Source organism: Wasmannia auropunctata, unplaced genomic scaffold (genome assembly GCF_000956235.1).
Source record: "Wasmannia auropunctata unplaced genomic scaffold, wasmannia.A_1.0 LD336111.1, whole genome shotgun sequence".
Taxonomy (NCBI): Eukaryota; Metazoa; Arthropoda; class Insecta; order Hymenoptera; family Formicidae; genus Wasmannia; species Wasmannia auropunctata.
Window position 1 is genome coordinate 1,606,961 of NW_012026779.1, and position 21,866 is coordinate 1,628,826.

Sequence of the window (21,866 nt, forward strand, 5' to 3'; positions counted from 1 at the left end):
TTTGTCATTAATTTCATAATACGATACGCGCGTAATAAAAATAGCTAAACAGAAGCTGTGGCCATAGATAATATTTATTATTGATATCTTTGACATTCTACTTTGAAATCTAATACAACTTGATTTATTATTCGTTAATCAATTATTATACAATTGTAAGAAAAGAAAATCACTCTTCATAAGTTATAGATGTGTGACGAGTAATTTATTCGGAAATCTATGCGACGGGAACGTGATATTCGTTCGAAGTTTAACGACAGATGCCCCACTCACAAGTTAACTATATTTAAATTATTATAAGAAATTCAGTGTTGAAAATACTTAAGGCGGACCTCCGGTCGAGCGCCTTCCGGTCACCTCGTAGATTTATAACAGTAACAACATCGGAGGAAGTTACGGTATGACTTCGCGAAGTAGCGCAATCTAATTTCAGCACCTAACTTTCTAATGAACGTCACTCGTCATTGTCGTCGTGCGCCGAACCGTTATTCTACTTCTACTTTGTAATCATGCAAACGTCACTCCGTTCCCCTGCGCTCGACCGATTGCCATACAAAGTCAGCGAATTGCGCGGCGTGCACAAACACACACATAAGTACACACACACACACATAAGTACACACACACACATCCCTATCACACCACCGACCACCAGACTCGGCAATTCTACCGAGCGACCAATCCTTATCCCATGAGACATGACAAATCGCCGTAAATCAGCATCATTTCGGCGCCATTAATCACCATTTGATTATTAACCATCGCGGACGCGGCAATAAAACACCGTTCATCCATGTTGCTTCCCACGTTTCCACGGTAAATTCGTTATATCTTGAACAAGCACAACCTCATTCGTGATGGTTTCACCCACGATTTGTACCCCGGCGATTCTCCGTGATCTATGTACAGATGAAATGGATGTACCCGCGAGGGGGATACCGTGTAGCCGCTCTCGGGGATAATTTCTTGCGAATCTTGTGATCTTGCGAAAATTACATTGATCAACGGACGCGGTTGACACTGCGGTAATAATTAGCGTGATGTCGGCAAATACATATACCTGATGTGCGCGGGATGATTCGCGGCCGGCTTTGGAGGCGGCTTCTTTATTCCAACCCGAGAGCCGGTGGCTCGGAGCTCCACCATCCGTTTTTCGCGAGCCGGGCCGATCGGCCGTCACGCTCGTTTAATTTGCATAATCCCATGGCGCGCGAGAAGGGACCGTTAGGCCGAAAGTGCCCCGCGAAAGAATCACCGTAAGAGCGTTCGGCCGTTACGGAATGCTGGGAAAGAGACGGAGAGGGCGGAATAAGGATGCGGGGAAGACGAGAAGAATGGAGGAGATGCTTCGCGCGCGGAGTAGGAGGAAGAGATGGAAGAGGTTGCGAAGAAGGAAGAGACGCGCGGGAAAATGAGGTGGAGAAAGGATAAGGAGGAGAGAGCGTGGCTGGCTCGCGTCCGCAAAAACGCGTCCACTTTACCACCAACGGCGCATCACCGGCAGAATCGACAAGCGGTTCTTCCTCTTACTTCCTTCCTTTCAGCCTTTCTTCCTACCTCTTTTTTTTCCTTTTTTCTCAGCGGACGAGATTCACGTACATGAGTGGTGCATCCAGAGCCGGCTTAATCTTTTCGAAACATTGTACTTCGATAATATTTAACTGCCGTTAATCAAAAAATTGAAATCGCAGTATCGACAATTACTCGGAAATAGATCTTGTTAAATTAGAAAAATATATAAAAATACATTTCTGTTAGTATTTTTATTGAAATTTAATGAATTCTATAGAAAATTCTTTTTGAGAAGATCGATTCGATAAAACTCTCAAAAAAATTCCCTTCTCTGAAACAGACTGTTAAGCGACCATTAAGCGAATTCTATTTGAAAAAATGAAGAGAATTTTACTTGAATTATTCATGCTTCGTGATGACGTATATTCCACTTTTATTACAACCTGCACTTAATTTAATATTTATGTTTTTGTTCTCGGTTGCAGTATTTTTTAATACTGCGCTCCGTATTTCTGTTGGAAATAATTCTCGTCCTGACTTTTTTTTTATTACTACACAAGAATATATGTATAAACGGTTAAGGTGGAATAATACTCGGTGCCTGTTCTCGAGCACCATGAACACGACCACGATGGACACACGAGAAGTCGTCCTTCCATCCATCCGCGCCGCAGGACACAGGCCGGTATGTCATGGTGAGGTCTCATTAACTCAAGGACGCCGCTCGCGAACCCCCATTATCGACTCGCGAGCGCGTCATTACGTGCGAATCGCGCTTTTCCCTCACGCCCTGCCCGCCTTTCCGGGCAGAGGGATCGCGTGTCCTTTTTCCGGACGATAATGGAAACGTTTCTCAGGCTCGGCATTCCTGTCCTTCGACGCCAGCACGCTCGCTCGTTCGTGCGCGCGTTCGCAGCATACGCATTTTTCTCTCCCGCTCTTTCTCATCCTGTCGACGAAGAGTTGGCGGCGATTCACGGGTTGCGAGATCGCCGTGTGGAGATTATCGCGCGTGAAGAAACGGCTCGCTCCTCTGTGCGTGAAAAGCTCCGGACAGAAGAACGATGACATAAATGCCATACGTAGGATTTCGCGAGACTATACGCGTATTTCTTTCCAACTGACTTTTAATGAATCTGGAGTCTGTCTGTTTCTTCACTTAAGAATATAAGAATTTCAAGATCAAAATATAAAAGTTTCAAGTTTAGAAATGTAAAGGTTTCTATCAACGATTAAGCCCTGTATTGATGCAATAGCAAAACGAGATAAATTCCTCCGATTCATCCTACCTCCCATGTCGAGGACTCAATTCTCGCAATGTGAGTTATAAACTCGAGATGCGAATGTTACATGAGTTACCACAAGCGTGGAACAGGTATAACGCGACATCAGATCGCAGGCTCAAGGCTACCACAGCAGAATGGTCATTATCGTGCCGCAAATTACTTGTTAACAACATCCCGCCGATCGCCAATCGCATGCGATGCGTCGTCATACGTGTCGAGTGGTTGATAAGAAAAATAAAATGCATCCCGGTGGCCAATGACGAGCGACGTTAGTTCATGAACACTCGACATAAGTATCATTAATAAGTATGCCGTCCGTAGAGGAACAAAAATTAGCCGTAGTCGTATCCAGTTAGTAGATCAATAAATGTTATCGCTTCTCTGTAACACACTTAATTACTTTAACTCTCTCGTGATGATTTTTTTAACGTTTCTTGTGAGATTTTAATTGCACATTTTGTACTTTTTGTGTATAAAATTAACTTGTATCTAATTAAAATAAAATTTTAATTAGAACAGTTCAAGATCATCAAGATATTTTGATCTTATTGTATCGTTCAACCTCTTTCTTAATATTTATTCCTGAGTGCAGTGAGTCTATTAATATAAATTTAACATTCTTAAATTTTATAACCTCAATTTTCTATTTTTAAATCGACGTCGAATTTATAAAAATATTTGTTGCGCTTCTTCTGGGAAATGCTGCTTTATTTGCAAATCAGCAAGTGCGATAATCATCAGTGCGCGCGCTCACCAGCGCACCCAGCTGAATTCGCAATTAATTTTTCCGACCGAGCGAGACTGGCATTGAGGAAACTCGGAATAAAGACGTTTACGAGCGAGCAACGAGCGATAAATAAGAAAGAAATCGCGATTCCTCGCAGCTTAGAGCCATTTAATGAGCATAACGAAGCGAGATCGGGCGTCGCGTGTCGACCGGCGATCGTAACCGAGCATTTTATTATATTTTCCTCACTGGGGGGTCTGTGACCCTTACGCCACAAACAGTCCTGAGCGGCGTAAATTAACTTCCTTATCGTCGCCTCAATTACGCTATCTTATCTTGATTCGCTGAACGGTTGAGCGCACGGATTTGTTCGCCATCGCGCGTTGAATTGCTGAAATCGCAATTCTAGGACATCGAGAGAGAGAGAGAGAGAGAGAGAGAGAGAGAGAGAGAGAGAGAGAGAGACACGACGCGAGATCGAGAGGTAATCGGTAGCGAAATGAGAGAGAGAGAGAGAGAGGGAGAAACTAATAAGAAGAGGGCAAGGCTATTGCTGTCCCGATCTTATCGGACATATTGCGGGGGTGTATCGCTCGCTCGGCAACGACATTCCGGTTCCCCGTTCGGCATGCTTGCAGGAAGAGTCCCGTGGATAAACGAGATATCGATCGGTGCCATCCTATATATCCGCAAGATAAGCAGAGGCAGGTCAACCAATGGCACTCGATACTCTTGACCGAATCGATTTAATCCTCTTTGCAAATTAACGTTTATTTCGTGTAATACATCGATTCCACCGTTACCCCTTTTTTTCAGTCTCACAATATAACTGTAGAACGGTTTATACTTGAAAATATTACGACTGCCGCTTGTGTGTAGTAAAAATACATTCTACTTCATCACAAGCGTTCCGCAATTGGGGCGGAAAACTTCCGATATTTCGGACTTCGATCCTATTAAGTCGTTGCGTGTGGGATCTCGATTTTTGTGTTAGATAATTCTCGTTACACCGGAGTCCACAATCGATTTACAGGCTTTAAATATATAAATATACAAAACAAACATTTTTCAAAGTACAACATTTCAAATATACAATACTCAAGATTCGCCATTTTCTAGGTTCTACCTTGCAAAGAGAAAAAGTCCTGGTTGCAAAAGTTTCGCTCGCGCGATTTACATTTTCATCAGAATTTTTCGTCTCTCGCAACACTTTCCACCCTTCTTTTTCTGTCCCCCCCCCCTCTCTCACTCTCTCTTTCTTTCCCTCTCTTTCTCGATGTGTACACCGCGGATTGCATGCTCTAACTTCTAATTATGTAATGAGAGATTAGTGTCGGCTCGCCTAGGTGGCTTCAAGCTTAAGAGAAACTTCTGTGCCGGACAGGAGTCGGGTCTCTCTTCCGACGTGTTAAATAATATCTCACGACTTAACAAAGAAAGCGACGCGGCAAATGAAAGACGATCCGAAGCTCCCGAGAGAAGAAATTAAATCTTCCTCGCAGAAGGAAGCGTCCTCTGCATCCTATTCCCCGGGTTCTAATGAGAAACGCATCTGTCTTCCGTATATACAATGGGTGTCCTATAATCACAGCAGCTAGTGTCCATTCGTTAACTTCAATTAGCGAGACACTATGTATACAGGATATCCAGCATTTACGTTTTAATTACAGATTCGACATTAAGATTTCTAGGAGATTATAAAAAAATTTAATATGATATATGAAAATACTTTCTCTTTGAATTATCTATTTCGATTTGGTCAAAGACTCTGTCTATCTATGCGATAATGGCGAAATATTCTGCAACGATATATTACTTCCTGTAAATGTAATAATTTCTGAACAGAACTTTCGTAATGTGTAATAAATTTTAGTAAGTTCAAGAGAATACTCGTAACCTTGGCCACAAAAGTACATGAAGTGTAGCCATGAAATTATTAATTATTCATAAAATTCTGATCAAGCTGCTCAAGTGCCTCATTAAAATTCCTGCGTAACTTAACTTTCAAATTGCATGATTGCTCATTTCACCTGTTACGCAATCGAAATTTTAAAAAGAAACATGGAATTTATTGCTGTACTGTGGTAGACGCTCACACGCTTACTCTTTGAGTTTATATCTTTTTGGGTTAAGGTCGTACTACCGTGAACATACGGAATAATGAAGCGCGATAGCGTGCACCGAGGTAGGTAGACGGATCCTACCGAATAATCGTTCTGGGAGAATATAAAGCGCGCGCGAGCGCATAACTTTCGGCCTTTATCGCGTTTTATCGCGCAGCCGAGCGTGCGAGTCAACGAGGGGAAATGACCGTGGGGGATGCATCCCCTAAAAGACACATGTCAGTGGAAGGCACACAATGGGCGAGGAAAATGCTCGTCGACAGCTTGCAGTCTGTCGTCGTTCTGGGCAAAAGTGACGTTTCTCAGAACGAGTTTCTTCGGCTTCGCAGACATCCGCTCTCCGCATCGAGCTTCGTAAAATTAAGCAAGTTTTATTGAGCAATATATTAGAGATGCTATACAAGCTGAGCTTTTATGACATCGGATTATGGAACATTTTTGTAACACTGAGTGAATCTGATGTCAACTCGAAAAACTGAAATGCTAACTCATCTGACACGTTTTAACACTCCTCTTTTCTATAAAAAAATAATAAAAAAAAGAGAGAGAGAAGAGTGCATTAAAAAAGACGCTTCTTAGGTAATACACGTCGTTATATTAAAAAGCCCGGGGACCGTTTCGCCGCTTATGAATTTTACGCTCCCGTTGTTATGTGATTACCGTAAAAAGGGGGCTGATCGCCGAGACGCGGTAGGGTAACTGCGCCTTTTTCGGGCTCGTGCCGTTCCGCAGCTTCGCATCGGAGCTCTTCGGAGAAGCCAATTACGCAAAATACGCGGCGGGATGGCGAGATGGAAAAAGGTCCGGCGGCGATTACTATACCATAGCGCTACTTCCTGATCGGGTCGTCGCCGCCGGTGCGGTCCACTCTCGCTTCTTGCGTTACTAAATAAGCGCACTTTTTGCCGCGAGCACGTTTCCCCTCTTTCCCCATCCGTAAACTGTCAACCGGTTTAAGGTGAAATAAAAAAGACCGTGATATCTTCGCATTAATCGGTTAAGTTTAAGGAGAGAAGAAAGGACGAACGATGTTTAAAGATGTTTGGTACAAAATTATGGTCTAACGGATTATATTATAAAATTACAGTATAAAATTGAAAATTATTTTGAAATTGTAATTTTTTTGCGGAGACTTTGGACGGGAAAAGCCTGTTCCCCAGGAGTGACGGACGTGTTTTGGATACGTCAAATGGTACGAGAATTGTAGCCCATTGTAAACTCCGTGCCACACTTTTGTTCGCGGCGCGAACGAGTCGCGGGCAATTAACAGGGATTTATAGGCAGTAAAACTGTTTTGATCGAGATCGAGTGGAGAGCGGTTTTAATGGACAGATCGTTCTCATGCGAACGCTTGGGAATTGTTCCCATGAAGAAAATGGCACGCAGGATATGGAACGCGGACGCGATACAGGCTAAAGAGATGATTAATGCTCCATTAAATATTTATCTATTATGACTATCCTATAAATAATAATCTCATATATAATTATCTCATAAATAGTACAGTTGCCGGTTATAAATAATTCAAATCTAATAATCTATCCATCTATTCTCACTCGGTACAAATCTAATCACTATACGGTTTCAGCTAATAAACTTTACCCGTATTATTTTTTGTAATCGTTCTAATCATGGCGCAATTACTTTCGTTGTTACGTACATTATCATATCCTTTTGCGTTTATTGTTTTGCGTTATCTTGTCATGTGTATAATTATATCTCGGTTGCAGTATCCTAATACCATTACTGTCAGAGTTAATTACACGTTATTTTTATCAAGTTAACGTATCGAAATGCAAAAAACGCTGGAAAAATCTGTGCTGCCCGCCCTGCGGTTCGATCTTGCTGAAAGCAACGGAATCGGAATCATTTGTTACGCCTCGTATCGAGCGCGGGAGGGAACCTCTGTCCACATCGAGTGGCGCATTCATCGGCGTTGCATTTATCGAACATACGCTCATCCGCCATACGCGCGTACGCTGGATTCGGTGCGAGTTCCGTCTCGTTTGCGAAATACACGTCGCTCGCTAAATGTAACCGAAAATCGAAGATCAAGAGTGGCGCGCGCGCCGCGCGCCGCCGCGCCGATATTTGTTCGACCACGCGCTCGTTCAATGCACACGCGAGTAGCACGCTTGGGTTACGCGATGATTCCAGAACTCCTTTCGCGGATTCGCTTCGAATATATTGCATTCGATTTCGAATCTTTCTCTCATCCATATACATACAAACACGCACACACACATTTCTCTCTCTCTCTCTCGTCCGTGCTTTTTCAAATAATCACGCTTTCAAAGGCGCACGTGCATACGCCGCGCGCGAACAGATCGACTATTCGCGGATAGCCTCGTTGGAAATGTTACGCACACCGTTGGAAAATCGCCATTCTCTTTGTCTTGTTTTTCCCTCCTATTTTTCCCGACGCAAAGCACAGCGCGGAAAATAAAGGGAGAACCAAAAAAAATGCTTAGTGGGTATTATGAGCAAGCTCGAGTTACGACTACCGTTGCGTACTAGGTATATCGTGTTCGTTACCCGAAATACCCCGTGCACGTCGACGGGATTGTGGATCGAATCGCAAAGCACCGAAAGTACCACGCAATAGTCGCTGATTGCGTAATACAGGAAATTGCAGAAGGCGATTTTTCTTTGACTGTAACCTCGTAATTTTTTTTGCGCGCTCTTCACTTTTATAAATTTATTTATGTATTGCGCCATTTAATTACAAGAATTAATTACAAGAAGAACCCGTAAAGAATACCTCTTTTTTGAATAGTTTTGTTTAACACGAAATTTGAAAACAATTACGTTCTTTTTTCGAAAATTTAATATTACCAATCAATTGGTCAGACAATTTTACATTGAGAATCACATTTTGCTTTAATTTTGCTTTTTATTTTAAGAAGATATAAAACTTTAAAAAAATTCACTTGGTGCGAATTAGCACCCAAATGGCCTTTACGGGTTAATGTAGAAAAAAATTTTTTTCTCTCTTTTTTCAATAATTTTTGATAAATTAAATTTCATGAAATTTAAATAAAACGGAAAGATAATATATACACAATTGAAATGCATAGGCAGGAAACATCGTGAGCTACCCATTCTAATTTAATTTGTGGAAATACGATATTATAAATTTTATAATAATCAGAAATACATTCGCAAAATATTGAATAATCTGCAATATTCACCAATTATCTAGTTTTATCATAAATAATAATTGTTATAAAAGATAATTAATTTGTCTGTTCATACTCGGTTCTTTTTGAAAAATTTTAATTCGTTAATTTAATTTCTCTCTAAAAATTTGATTCCAATTATCGAAATATAGTCCTCGTTGTAACGAGAGCGACTACTATACGATAAACATATAACGCGTCAGTCATACGCGACGGTTACACAAGATCTATCATTCTTCCGCGTCTAGTCACACTAAATGCACGAGGGAAAAAAGGCGCGCCGCACGTGCTCTATCTTTTACGAGCGCGTTTCTCTTGTTTTACAACTGCGATTATCGCGACACGAGCGTGTGCGGGTTTGTGCGAGAAGTGTATCAAATAATATCTCATATAAATTTCTGCCGAGAACGCGTGACATTTTCATCTCGGCGGGCAGACGTTCCGCTCATATTTACGACGCAGCTTGGCCTGCTTTCGGATTCTCGCAATTAAAAATGTCTCTTCTATTTCAGGATGCGATCACGTCGAATGCGGATGTCATAAGAGGTATATAGGCTGATTATAGGAATCTATTAGATAAATTCTTGATGAGGAAAGAAGAAAACGAGAAAGAGAGAATTGGGAAGAAGAGCTATAATTTTTCATTTAAATCGTCAGCTTTAAAAACTGGTTTATGCGATTAGGAGCGTCGTCTACGTAATGTCGACACGTAATGTGACAATAAATTCTAATACTGCTCGTTAATCCCGTGTTGCTGTGATAAGCGAATTATATATAGCCCGACATGTTCGTCGGGCATCGATAAGAAACGGATGACATTCTCGAATATATATGGTTGCTGTGACATTTCAAAATTAATAAAACGATTTAAAATTACCGGTAGGCAGGCATTTCACATCTTTTGCATTAAATGAAAAAAAAATGCAAGAAAAGAATCTTAGAGATGTCAGATACGTTCAGAGTTTTCATCGGTGAAAGTTACTATTTATTATAAAAATGTTAGATATAAATGTATATAACATCAATAATACTAATATTTAATATTAATTGCACAAATGATATTATACTAAATATCAGTTGTGTATGTGTGTAGGTATGTGTGTATGCTGAAAATAATCATTTATTTTCAAACTTATAAGCTGCGCTTTACGAAGATTTATACGATTTCATATGGGTTAGATTTGTGCATCGGGCGTATGTAATATCTCAATATGCATATCAGGACGTTATGCGGGCGGCAAACATGTACGTGCAATTAGAAAATAAATCTAATCCCGGAGTTTATCGCTCTACGGAAACTTCGGGCGACCGAACTCGCGCGATTGTGATATTATTGCCGGCGCACAATGCAGGCACGATATAATCTCGGCCAGAAATTAACGTAATCACACGCGTCCAATAATTTCCGGATCGTGTCTTCTCTTCCCGTTCGTCGCTTGACAAACAACCGATTGAGGGATTAAATTTCCGCGCGCGCAACTCAGAATTAGACGATAACTCAGCTCGACGTATCGCCAGGATTAACGTGCGTCGCTGAGCAATATCGCTACTGAAACAGCAATTGAAAACATAAGCAATTTGCACGTAACAAGCCGATAGATTAAAAGCCATTTTGCTAATAATAAAAAGAAGACTGTAATCTGAATTGTACCTTTTAATTAATTTACTTATAGGTTAGCTTGAGTTTCTGAATATTATTATAAACAAATTCAGAATGATTATTCGTAGTATTGTATATTACTTTATTAGAAACGTAACGATTGCCAGACGTATAAAAAAGAGGTGTGCTGAAAATTTCACGGTTATCATTTTTTTTATAGCTTTAATATAATGTAGCCGTTCAATACTCTTGATATTCTTTTACATCGCCATAGAAAATTATCCCATATTTAAGAGGATACATCGCAAATAATAATTTTTAACGTAACCATTTATATGATTCTCTACTGGCGAGCGCTCATTTACCAGCGTACTTGCCTCTTAATTAATTTTCCTCTCAATAAAACATTCGAAAAGTCTGGAGACAGACACATTTGGAATACCGTTCGTCAAATTGGCGCAAAGAACAAAATCATGATCGCCCCTAATTGACGATGGCGTATATGCACGGCGTGACTTTGAACTGGTAGGATCGGTATTAAAATCAGTCGATTCAACATTTTCCAAGAGCAGCGCTACGCCGCCCTGTCAGACCAGTTTAATATCCGGTAGCATTTAAATCTCAGAGGAAAATGCTTTCCCCAAGTAAACCATTGACCCTTTTTCAAGATATCTCTTTCTCGCTTTCTCTTTCCTCACACAACTCCGTGTTTCTTCTTATTTTCCTCCTTCGCTTCGCATTCAACTGCGTATATATAAGCATAAATATCGTCATCGAAAATATAAAAGGATATACAGAAGTTCGTCTCCGTTTGTCGTCAGTTTCGTTATCATTTCTAAATAAGAGTTTATTTCATTGAAGGCTGTGCGAGCTCTCGGTTATATCCAAGCAGTTATCGTATTTCCTCTGACTCTCTTAATTTTTCCGTAATATAACGAGTTTAAATGATATAACTTCTTAAAGCGCCGTAAAGTAGCAGTAAAATTAATTAACTTCATTAGAGCGCTAATTAACTTCTACTTAATTATGTCTCAAGTTACGAAACGTGAGATATATGCTACGAGAATAATTGACAATAAAATAAATCGTACATGAAATACGCACATAAAACACATGTAAGTTGTACAAAATAATTTCGATGGGATAGAGAAATTGAGGAAAAATTTCCAACTTTGTTTTCTTCTCTCACCGGTCTCGTATTACATCGTCCTCCGCGCGCGGTTGCAGGTTGAAAATTCTCGTCACAATTTTCATCACAATAAGCCGCTGATATCCCACGGTGTCGGATATCAAGATCTACAACGACGCCGCCGGCGTACAAGCATTTTCCGTCCAAGTTTTAATGACAGTCACCGTGAAATTCGGTCGGTGCGGAACAGCCGTTCGTTTCCCGGGCTCGGTGTTCGCTCCTGGGCGTTTTGGAAATTAAATTAGATCCACGCACGGCGCTCACCATACGTTGCCAACTCGACCTCGGCCGAGTAACCGATATCGATATTATTCAACGATCACAAAATTATATATACCGCTGGTTAACTCTTTAAAGTATTATATTCTCCAAAAGGCAAGCGAGTAATATTATTTTATTTTGTGAGCCTGTTATTATATATTACGTATTGCCAATTTTTTAAACCACTTATTCTTTCATAAATAAAACTTTAATTTTAATTAAAATAATTCATTTTAGATAAATATTATTCTACGAATTTATTATGCACATCGCTATTACTATTCAAGAGAAACTATAAAATAGTACATGTACATATATTTAGAGAATACATTATTCTATTCGTTAGATATTGATCTTTGCGTAAAAAAAAATACAGATAACGTTAACTATTTTTTCCGTCGACAATCAACGAGAGGCAACGTATGTAAATGTATTGATGAAGAAAGTGCATGGAAAGCACGAGCCGATAACAGTAAAAGCCAGAGCCTATACCGGCCATTGGACTATGCGGGAGATCCATTAATCTAATTAAACTGATTCACAGTCCTCCGTTTTCGGCGAGTAGTGCCCACCGGGAACGAAGAGCGAGTCGATCAGCGTAACGGTCCATTTGCTAATGCGAAAGAGTTCGATTTTCCGAAGGCAGGCATCGCGTGTCCGTACCTTGTAGCTACTCAATGTTAGCGTCCTATAAATCAGATCGGGAAGGGAATTCCATATCTATTCCGCAACGTGCGCGTTGTTAATCCTTGACGAGAACGCGGAGGATCATATCTTGCAATTTAATTTCCTTAGTTGAAATCCTCGTGCAGGTAATGTAACGGCAATTATCAACATTGCGAATTTTCTTCGTTCTTTTCCTACCGAGTCGATCGATCTCGAAGCTCGAAAGACGTACACACATACGTGGAGGTGACGAGCGTCGGCTTCCGGGACTCGACGCTCGGCCCCGTTTGCGTTTACATATGTATATGCAGGTCGGACTTGAATGCGCGGGCCCGCATGAATGCATCACGCGGACGTTGCATTGCGGGGTGGCACACGTGCAGAGCGCGACCGCAAACGCGCGCGTTCGACGTGAGATATCTCGATAATTAATCGGCGAGCGCGGCGGTGGCGGCGGTGGCGCGTGCGTGTGTGTGCACGTGCGGAGCGAGGCACGGATCGATGAGCGCTCGCGTCTCCCTTTCTGCGGAACAATTGCGTATCGCAGCCGTGAAATAGCGTATTCGAGCATCATTCGAGAACCGCGTCCCGATGCCGTCTCATTGCCAATTACACAATCGCGCGCGCGTGGGAGGCAGAAGAACGTATGTTCAATTCACACTTCTCGGAGAGAATCTGCGAAGCTGCAAAACCGCGAATAACTTTCAATAAATTCAATAAAGATAAATTTGATTACAGAGAATATGAATAAAATATAGTCTCTTTCACTGCCATTCCTTTTTTGTTTCTATGCTTTAAATATACAGACTATAAAACGAAATTAAAGATAAAATAAATTAAGTTACAGAGATTCATCTTTTCTTTACCTCTACAATCCTTTAATAAACAAAAATACATTAACACTTTTCAACTCCCTACCGTATTTCTTGAGAATATAATATAAAGGAATGACGAATATATATTTTCCAATTGATAGGTGAATAAAAATTTGTATTACATACTCGAAATAAAGAGAAATATCTCTAACAGCTTTTTTAACAACAAATCGCAGCGGCGCTGAATATAATTCATTTGAGCGTGCTCAACCAAATGCCAAATACACGAGCGGGCGATTACATAAAATTCCGCCGAAAATGTCGTGCAGTTTTACAACATCATGCGTAACGACAAGTACGGATGTTACGCACGAAATGATGCGCGCGATTTGTTCCATCCGACGAAAATAAATTAAAATCGCAACCCTTCCGAGTTGTTGCGCGAAGTTACACGAAACTGTCATTTGCCACCGCTTGAAAATTCGGCCGAAACGAACTTTTATGCGCGGCATGGCGCCATTTTCCACTCGATTTATAAATTGCGAAACGGGAGAGCGGTATCGCCGTGAAGGGCTCCACGCTACGCGATCGCTTGCCAATTCCAATAAGACTCGGCAACTGGATTTTCATAAAAAAGTTCGGCTCCGCCAGCGGCGGCAATCGCGCGGCATCCGGCTCGCGAAAAATGCGAGGAAAAAGGTGGCCGAATAATTTCCGCGCGGAACTTTCGGGTATCCCGATATTACGGGAATATACGAAATTTTTCGGTCGTTCGTTACCCGGCAAACGCGATTTGAAAGAAGTGAAAAGAATGAAAAAAGACTTGGACATGCGTTGCTGTCCAAGCCAAAAAGAGTATATCTTAATATTTCATTACCTGATGGCAATATTAAAAAAGAAATTTATTTCCGCTATTTTTAGGGATTTGCTAAGAAAATTTCTTCATTTCAAAAGTATGTGTTCTAGATTTATTCTTGTACATAAAAATGTATGCTTCTTTTAATACAAGATTCATTTTAAAAAGTGGAAAGATGCATTTAAAAAAATATATTTTTTTATCAAGATCCTCTGCTAAACAAATATTTATTTTGGATGATGACTCGTTATACAAGATACAAATTTGGCTACCCGAGTTCCCGTCAATTTCCTGCTTGAGCAAATATTTGCTTTGCATGAGAAAAACAGCGCGATACTTGAAGATGCAAAGCAATCCTTTATTTCCTGCACGCCCGCACGTGTGGATGATACATTAGACTTGATAATACGAACCCGAGAAGAGAGAGTCCCACGCGGTGTGATCACATTATGGTCGACGTTTCCATTAACGTACGCTCGCCCACGACAAAAGTATATCAAATGTTCCACGACTTGGAATTTGTAGATCGCGCCACAAATGTATGCTAATGCAAGTCTTGGTATTAACATTTAAATTCAGATACGCCGACACCTGTGTGTTATTGTATACATGCGAAACACACGCGGTAGCAAATTTAAGAATGAGAACGTTATTGCGAAAGAGAACGACGAGTGACGAACATGGTCGTTGCGCTAATAAAACAGTTGAATTTAGGCAGTCGAGCTACAATAAACACACGCTTGACAGATCGGAATCGTCAATCTTATTTTGTCGGTCGCTCTTTCATCCCTCCTTTTTTCTGACAGAAGAAACTTAGTCTTCCGCTGCTATTTTTATCATACACCTACATTTTTTTAAGGGATTTTGAAATACGAAGACGTCCGGAGATACGTTAGACGTGGTAAATAAATAAATCGGCCATTCGTATTTCGACATCTTTATCTCTTAAACCATGGTCAATATTCTGCCGTTAAATTATGACTGATATTTCTATTACGTACAAGAATACTTACTTTTCAGTCGAGTGAAGAGGAGACATTTATAGCAGAATCTCATTATTTCTATAATATACTTATATTAAATGCTACTATTGACGCCGTTTACAAATTTATATCAAATAATATATCAAATCCATTATATTGCAAAATTATATTATATCACGATATCCGTAACTTATTTCAAGAAAGATGTTTCTTACAGCAAAGAAAATTTGCCTTATTATACAACAGAGCGCAATTATGGTTGGCAACTATATTATGCATGTCGAGTATATCCGACATTAACTCAAAGTTAAAATTTTACCTCTCGGCTTTCCTCTGCCGGCTATTCTACTTGCCGAACAGTCTCACGAAGAAATTTTCGAGGGCAATTCAACAAGACGCGGCCGCGAATAAAACGTGGTAGCGTTTGCTTTATAACGAGAGCAAGACGGGGAAATGAATCCTGCGAAATCGTCAAGTCCGGGTAAAGTTTTGCGTCGTCCAAAGTTCCTTGTCGTCGGCAGCTCGCGTGGCGCGAAGGTAAAATCTCGTAATTAACGCGGATGGAAGCAGGATCGAGGCAGTAAATCTGTCAGGCCGCGAGTAGAGAGTAACACCCCAAGTTTTTACTAGCTCGACGATGAAACGGTGCTTTGAGAAGCGAGCGTGGAGCGTCGCGAAATGGCAGTAAACGGCATAGTTCCGAAAATTTAGAGCTCGATGATTGCGTGACAATTAACTTCCCTAAAACCACGACGTTTGCTCTTCATTAAAAATTGTAATCGTCATGTCCCACGTCTGTGACAAACTTGAAACTTTCGATATCTTCTTAATAAAGGCGTAAAAAAGTTGACTTTTTTTGTTGTAAAATAAATACTAAATTAAAAACACAAGAAAAATTTTATAATTAAATTGTGACTTAGATTGACTTACTTGTTAGTCCAATTTATCTTTATGATTTTAATATTCACATTAAAGTTTAAAGTTATGTGTTATTTCTAAGGACATTTGTATAATAGACACTTAATAATTATTTAAGAAACACTAACGCACTAATTTAAAGCCAATATCCTTAAACGATCGTACTTTTAATTGCTCGATCTCAAACATCATATATTATACAATTTAAATGCTGAAATAACTTCTCTCATCTATTGTGAAACTTCGCGTTTTGCATTCTCGTATTTCACCTATGAATGGAATACCTGATTTCCGTGCGAAAACGATTTCCGCGAGATTGATTATCATCCGTTCGCAGCTCGACATTTGTGTGAAAAATAAATTGGACGAACGGCCAATAATAAATTAACGATCGGCCGATGACTTTCCGATGCATTTCGATGGTCATTTCGCGAGAGACGACCGGCCGTTGCGGCATAACATTATCGCTCTCGATAATGAGTGACGATAATCGAGTCTCGTCGCTGGCGGTGCCGGTGAATGCATTATTGTCGCGATTAAAACTGACCACGAATCGTCCGGAGGTTTCCGATCTCAGTGACAATGCTCTACATGATTTGGGTTCCATATGCAATATCACGAGTATACTCCGAATTGCTGTTTTTACAATTATGATTTGAACAGTTTAAAATTTAATATCAATGAGATTTGATGTGAGATTTCTCTCTTGTTCGCTTGTTTTAAAAAGAAATTAAATTAAAGCTTTATTTGTTTTAAAGCAACATTTGTTTTTGCGATGTTAAAGTCAATAAAATCGATAAAATCTATATTTGAATAATTTAACAAAATCCTAAAAAAATTATTACTCAGGAAATTAAAATAATTTTAATTTTTATCTGTGCTGTAATTTGATTAAACAAAATTATATAATAATTTTTAAACGTACATTGTCGATATTATAACAATATTTATGTTACAATAATATTTTACCATTTATTATTTTACATGAGAAAAAATATAGTAATCGTTAGGGGCATTATTACGAGTATTTATAGCACAAAGGGCTATGTGCTCCGAATAATTAATAATTTTCTCTCTCCTTCTCTTTCTTTCTCTTCATTTCTCTTTCTTTTTCAACGAAATTGTCTTCGTAATGGCAGAGTGGAGATACTGGTAGTAACGATCGTCGTGACGTTCGTGTGTGGCGTGTGGATAATTCGATTGATTTATCCATGGCGTCGTCACCCGATAGCGCATGGCGCAATATAACACAGCCGATGACACGAAAACACCGGAAGCCCCGGACTCGATCATGCGAATTAGGCGCCGGCGATAATCGCACGCGACCGCGTCGCATTAACATATATATCGGTCGTTTATTTTGAAATCGACGCGGCGAGTGAAATTTCCGTAACGCGGGAATTTAATTTACGGTTACAAATCGGAGGTGCATGTAGCATTTACGTAAAAGCTTTGATTTATGCCACTTACACAAATTATTGTTCGCACTTTTAATCAATGCCAGGCGTTGTGATTTGCTGTATGAACTTGACGTCATTTTCTGTGAAAATTTATAAAATAAAATATCTAAATAGTAGAAGGAGGAAACGTCATCACGTGAAAAAAATTCGAGGATATTTTATTTCTATTGAAAATTAAACACGCGACTGAAAGTTAAACATGATTTACAGCTCAGACCACCCTGTATAGCTGAGCTGGCGGGTTGTCTAATAGGCGGAGAGGGAGACATAGACGCAGACGGAACATTTATTATGCTCCAGGACATTAGTCCCTTCCCGAGCAACACGAGAATTGTACATTAATTAAGCAGTAATTGGAGAGGGAAGTCAAGATGGAAGCAAAATGTTCATTACGTGTTTGCGCGAGAGAAGATTGAAAATAAAATATACTTAAGGTGAAATAAAATTCTAATATTAACCCCTGACTCTATCACAAACTAGATGTACAATTTGATTTCCTATATATGATTACAGCAATACAGCTAAAATTATTAATTCCAATAATAATCGAATAAATATATTGTGCGTGTCACGGTCGAATTTACCCGCAGAGGTGTAGAGGTCTCCGCTTTTGAGTGGTGAATTTTTGGTAGTTTAATCAAGTTCTGCGGTTTTTATCATTTTATCATCGGCACCGGCGGTTGCATTTATTTTCTTTGATAACACGCGGGGCAGGTTTTGAATAAACAACGCGATATTAATACACGCGATTCCATCAATATCGTGCATAAATGGCGCGTTAACCGCGCGGCGGAAGCATTTCGCGAATGTTATATATATTTCGCAAAAACGGCGCAAACGACCGATAGGATAATTTTTAACACCCCACTTGATGTATCGTGCGCGCGCACCGCATGCAAGCGGCCGCGCGTAACAGTAAAGCAAGATGTTAATAAATGATCGGCTTTTCCGCGAGACTCGCGCGATATCGCGCCGGGGCGCGGCGGCTGATTCGGAGGGGAGGGGGCGAAAAAAAACTGCAGCAACGAGCAACACCGCGGCCGTCACACGGCGATGCAAAATTGGGAAAAAAAACACACAGCACGCGCGACACAATCATATCACGGCGCGTCGGCCAGTATAATGAAGTCGCATAAGTTACAATCAAGCATTTTACAAACGCGCCACCGTTTTCGACGCTTGTTAGTTATCGCTAGCACGCGCTAAACCGCTCGGTATTCACCCCGTGTCCACACGGGGATGTAATTTATACACGGTTAATACCTTTCTCTCTCTTTCTCTCTCTTTTTGCTGTCGCATATATTCTTGTTTGTACGTGGTAGGTACTGATTTTGTATAGTAACAAACGATTTTTCGTCGCGGCCGTAAACCGCGCGCGATGCATTATCTCCGGCGATTTCTCGTTTTTAATTGTACTCGTTCATGGGCCGGACCGGGCCGGACCGGATGTGACTGGGCTGGTATAAAATAGAATTGGAAAAATCGCGAAAAATCGACGATTTTAATTTCTGATTCGCGAACCTCGCTCCGCGCGTCTGTCGTCGTTTTGCAATTTGCGAATAATATGCCGTAAATGAATCCGAAATACAAACGGAAAGATTAATGCGCCCGCTTTCAAGAGCAAAATTCATATCAACGAATATATCGCTTATGTACATAACATTGTTTTAACGCGCCGCAAATGTGCTAATTTCCACCGAGGAAAAATTCGCAAAGAATTCCGCGATTTAAAAATCACCTTGCTAAATATCTCGCACATGTATCGTGTTGGAATATCTTTTGTTGAAAAAAAAAAGAGGGAGGATAACATCTCTTGAATTTCGAAACAGGAATATGAGAAAATGCAAAGATCTTAAAATATGGCTGGTCCAACATCCAAACGAGTATACAAACGCCGAGCGGCGAAGGACGAGGCAACACCTGGATCCTTCTTTTTCACTTTCAGTAAAAACAGATCGGAGCAGAGCCCCCGAAGAGGGCGTAAACACTCGCTCGTTAGACTTGACGGAAGGAAATATCTCCGAGGCGGAGGATCGCGCGCGCGGCGGAAGTAACAAAATTACCTTGCCGATGATTAAATGCACTTAATCGCCGGGGCAAATTTAGCTTACTAATAATTCCCAAAGGGAGAACTTGCGCTCTCCTGTGTACCTTATCCGCGCGCCGCGCCGGTCGGTGGTAACAACGAAAGGAAAGGCAAATAAGAAAAGGAGATAAAGGGCGATGATTACTTACAACTCTCGTTCCGGTACTCTTTCTCTCTACCTTCCTACATCTCTCTTTCTTTGTCTTTCTCTCTCATTCTATGTCTCTGACCCTGTCTCTCTTGGCAGTCACTTACCTGAAACAACAAGGAATAAATGAAATTAGATTTTCAATTATCCGCCCGCGCGACCAGGCTAATTGGGCGCAACAAGAAGAAAGAAAATGAGAAAACAATCGCTCGACGCTCTACCGCTAATTAGTCGATGAGATCCTCCGCGCTTGTGAGAAACTGGGCTAAAATTTACAATCGCCCGACCGATGCTACGCAATTACATTAGGCGGCCATTGTCTGGGCGAAATACCGTATCGCTCGCTTGGTACACCCTGAAATGCAGGCGGGAGAGTAAGGTGGATCATGTTTGCAACCTGATTATTACGAGATACGGTACATGATATACCGCGAATGAAATCGCGCATCTTCCGAGGGATTTTCAAAGAGGAAAGCGAGCAGCAAGTAAAGGCAAGAAAATCTAACGATATATAAAACACGCGGATGACTAACCTGACAATGCAAATACAGTTCAAAGAACTTAATTACGGAGGACAGAACAACGACGGCTCCGGAGAAGTTTCCCCAGAGGAAACGAGAAAGGGAATGGTGGCGGAAGGAAAGAGCGTGTCGCGAGACGTCTGAAAGAATATTTGAACGTGAATACGTTTAAAGGGAAGCCTTTCAGCGGCGTAATAGCTCATTTCCGATACGCACTCTGCGGTAAACGTTAAGCGTGTTCGCGGTATTTCGCTTGGACGGTCGGCCGAGAGCAGCGTAAATAGCGGTTTTTCCATTAACATTGGTCTCGCAATCTAGATCTGCCTGGCAGCAGTCTCAAAGCCCTCATGGAAAATGATAAGTAACTGCCGTCGCTGCTTGTGCAAAATTCAACTTCCGCCGCGCTGTTTAGCTTTACAAGAAGCTCGATAAGCACCGCATCCGCTTCTCCGGTTAACAAAACGCGTATTGACGAGAGAATTCTCGTACACACAAAATGCCTTCTAAGTTACTTTTTGCCTACTACAAACCGCAAGTATGACAAAATAATGATTCAATAATAATAATTTAAAGTAATAATTTTTTAATATTTTACGAAATAAATATCATATCGGCCTAGATTGAAATTATTGTTAGTTACACGCTCACCTTTCAATGCGTTCCTCCTTATAAATATTAGCGTATTACGATAAATATTATCATAGTCTTAGAGTTTAGACGGTAAGACACCCGCCTCGAATAGGATCGGAAGGTTCCAGCCAGGTTTAAAATTTCGAATGGGATATTTTTTGCAATAAATTCTTTACAGATTTAGAATGCTTGTAGCATCCTCCTTGAATTGACGATCAATTTAATTTGATAATATTTCAGCTTTAGATTATGATTGCGCTCTTAAAAACCGGCAGTAATGGCGCGCAGTTTATTGTAGCTGGAAGTTAAAAATTAAAAATATGTATTGTATTTTGAGCACAACATCTAGTCTCGGCGTTTCCTCTTCGTTTATTAAATAAATATCATATATTCCAGCAGTAATCCTGTCTTCATTTTTATATAAACGTATATTGTTTTAACATTTTTATTTACACAGATTTGGCACATTTAATTTCATTAATTGAAATATTTTTTGTCAACAGATCGAAAGTTCTGAAAATCGGCGATCTATTGAATTAAACTGTAAATTAATAATTCTCGGTGAAAAAGAAAAAAAGAGAAAAAAAGAGAAATATAACTCGGCAAATACAATAGAAAGTTTTGAAGTTCGATCGAACGATTATGCAATTTATGATTTTTGTCGCGTAACCGCGTCGGAGAAAGAGCGCATTGTTAGAAAGTGCACTAACTCGGTGACAGGTACAAAATAGTACCCTCGCAATCGACTAATGCACCTCCCAGCGATCGAGTTTCTCCTTTTATTACGCAACACTAGCGCAAATCTCTTTTGCAAACAACTATGAAATTTGAACAATTTAATTACAAACAAAATATAAGGTTTCCTATAATTACGAGAGAATCTGAAACAGCTGCGCAGACGGGATC

General features: G+C 40.4%; 1 protein-coding gene and 1 long non-coding RNA gene across 3 annotated transcripts in view; both read right to left on the reverse strand.

The window, feature by feature from the left end:
• LOC105448940 (CCR4-NOT transcription complex subunit 6-like) overlaps positions 1–21,866 on the reverse strand; it is a 487,816-nt gene that overhangs the window by 326,438 nt on the left and 139,512 nt on the right. The window lies entirely within an intron of this gene.
• LOC105448905 overlaps positions 17,063–21,866 on the reverse strand; it is a 35,780-nt gene continuing 30,976 nt past the window's right edge. The window contains exon 3 of the long non-coding RNA XR_974286.1: positions 17,063–19,916. This is a non-coding gene — a long non-coding RNA (uncharacterized LOC105448905). The remainder of the gene's footprint in view (positions 19,917–21,866) is intronic.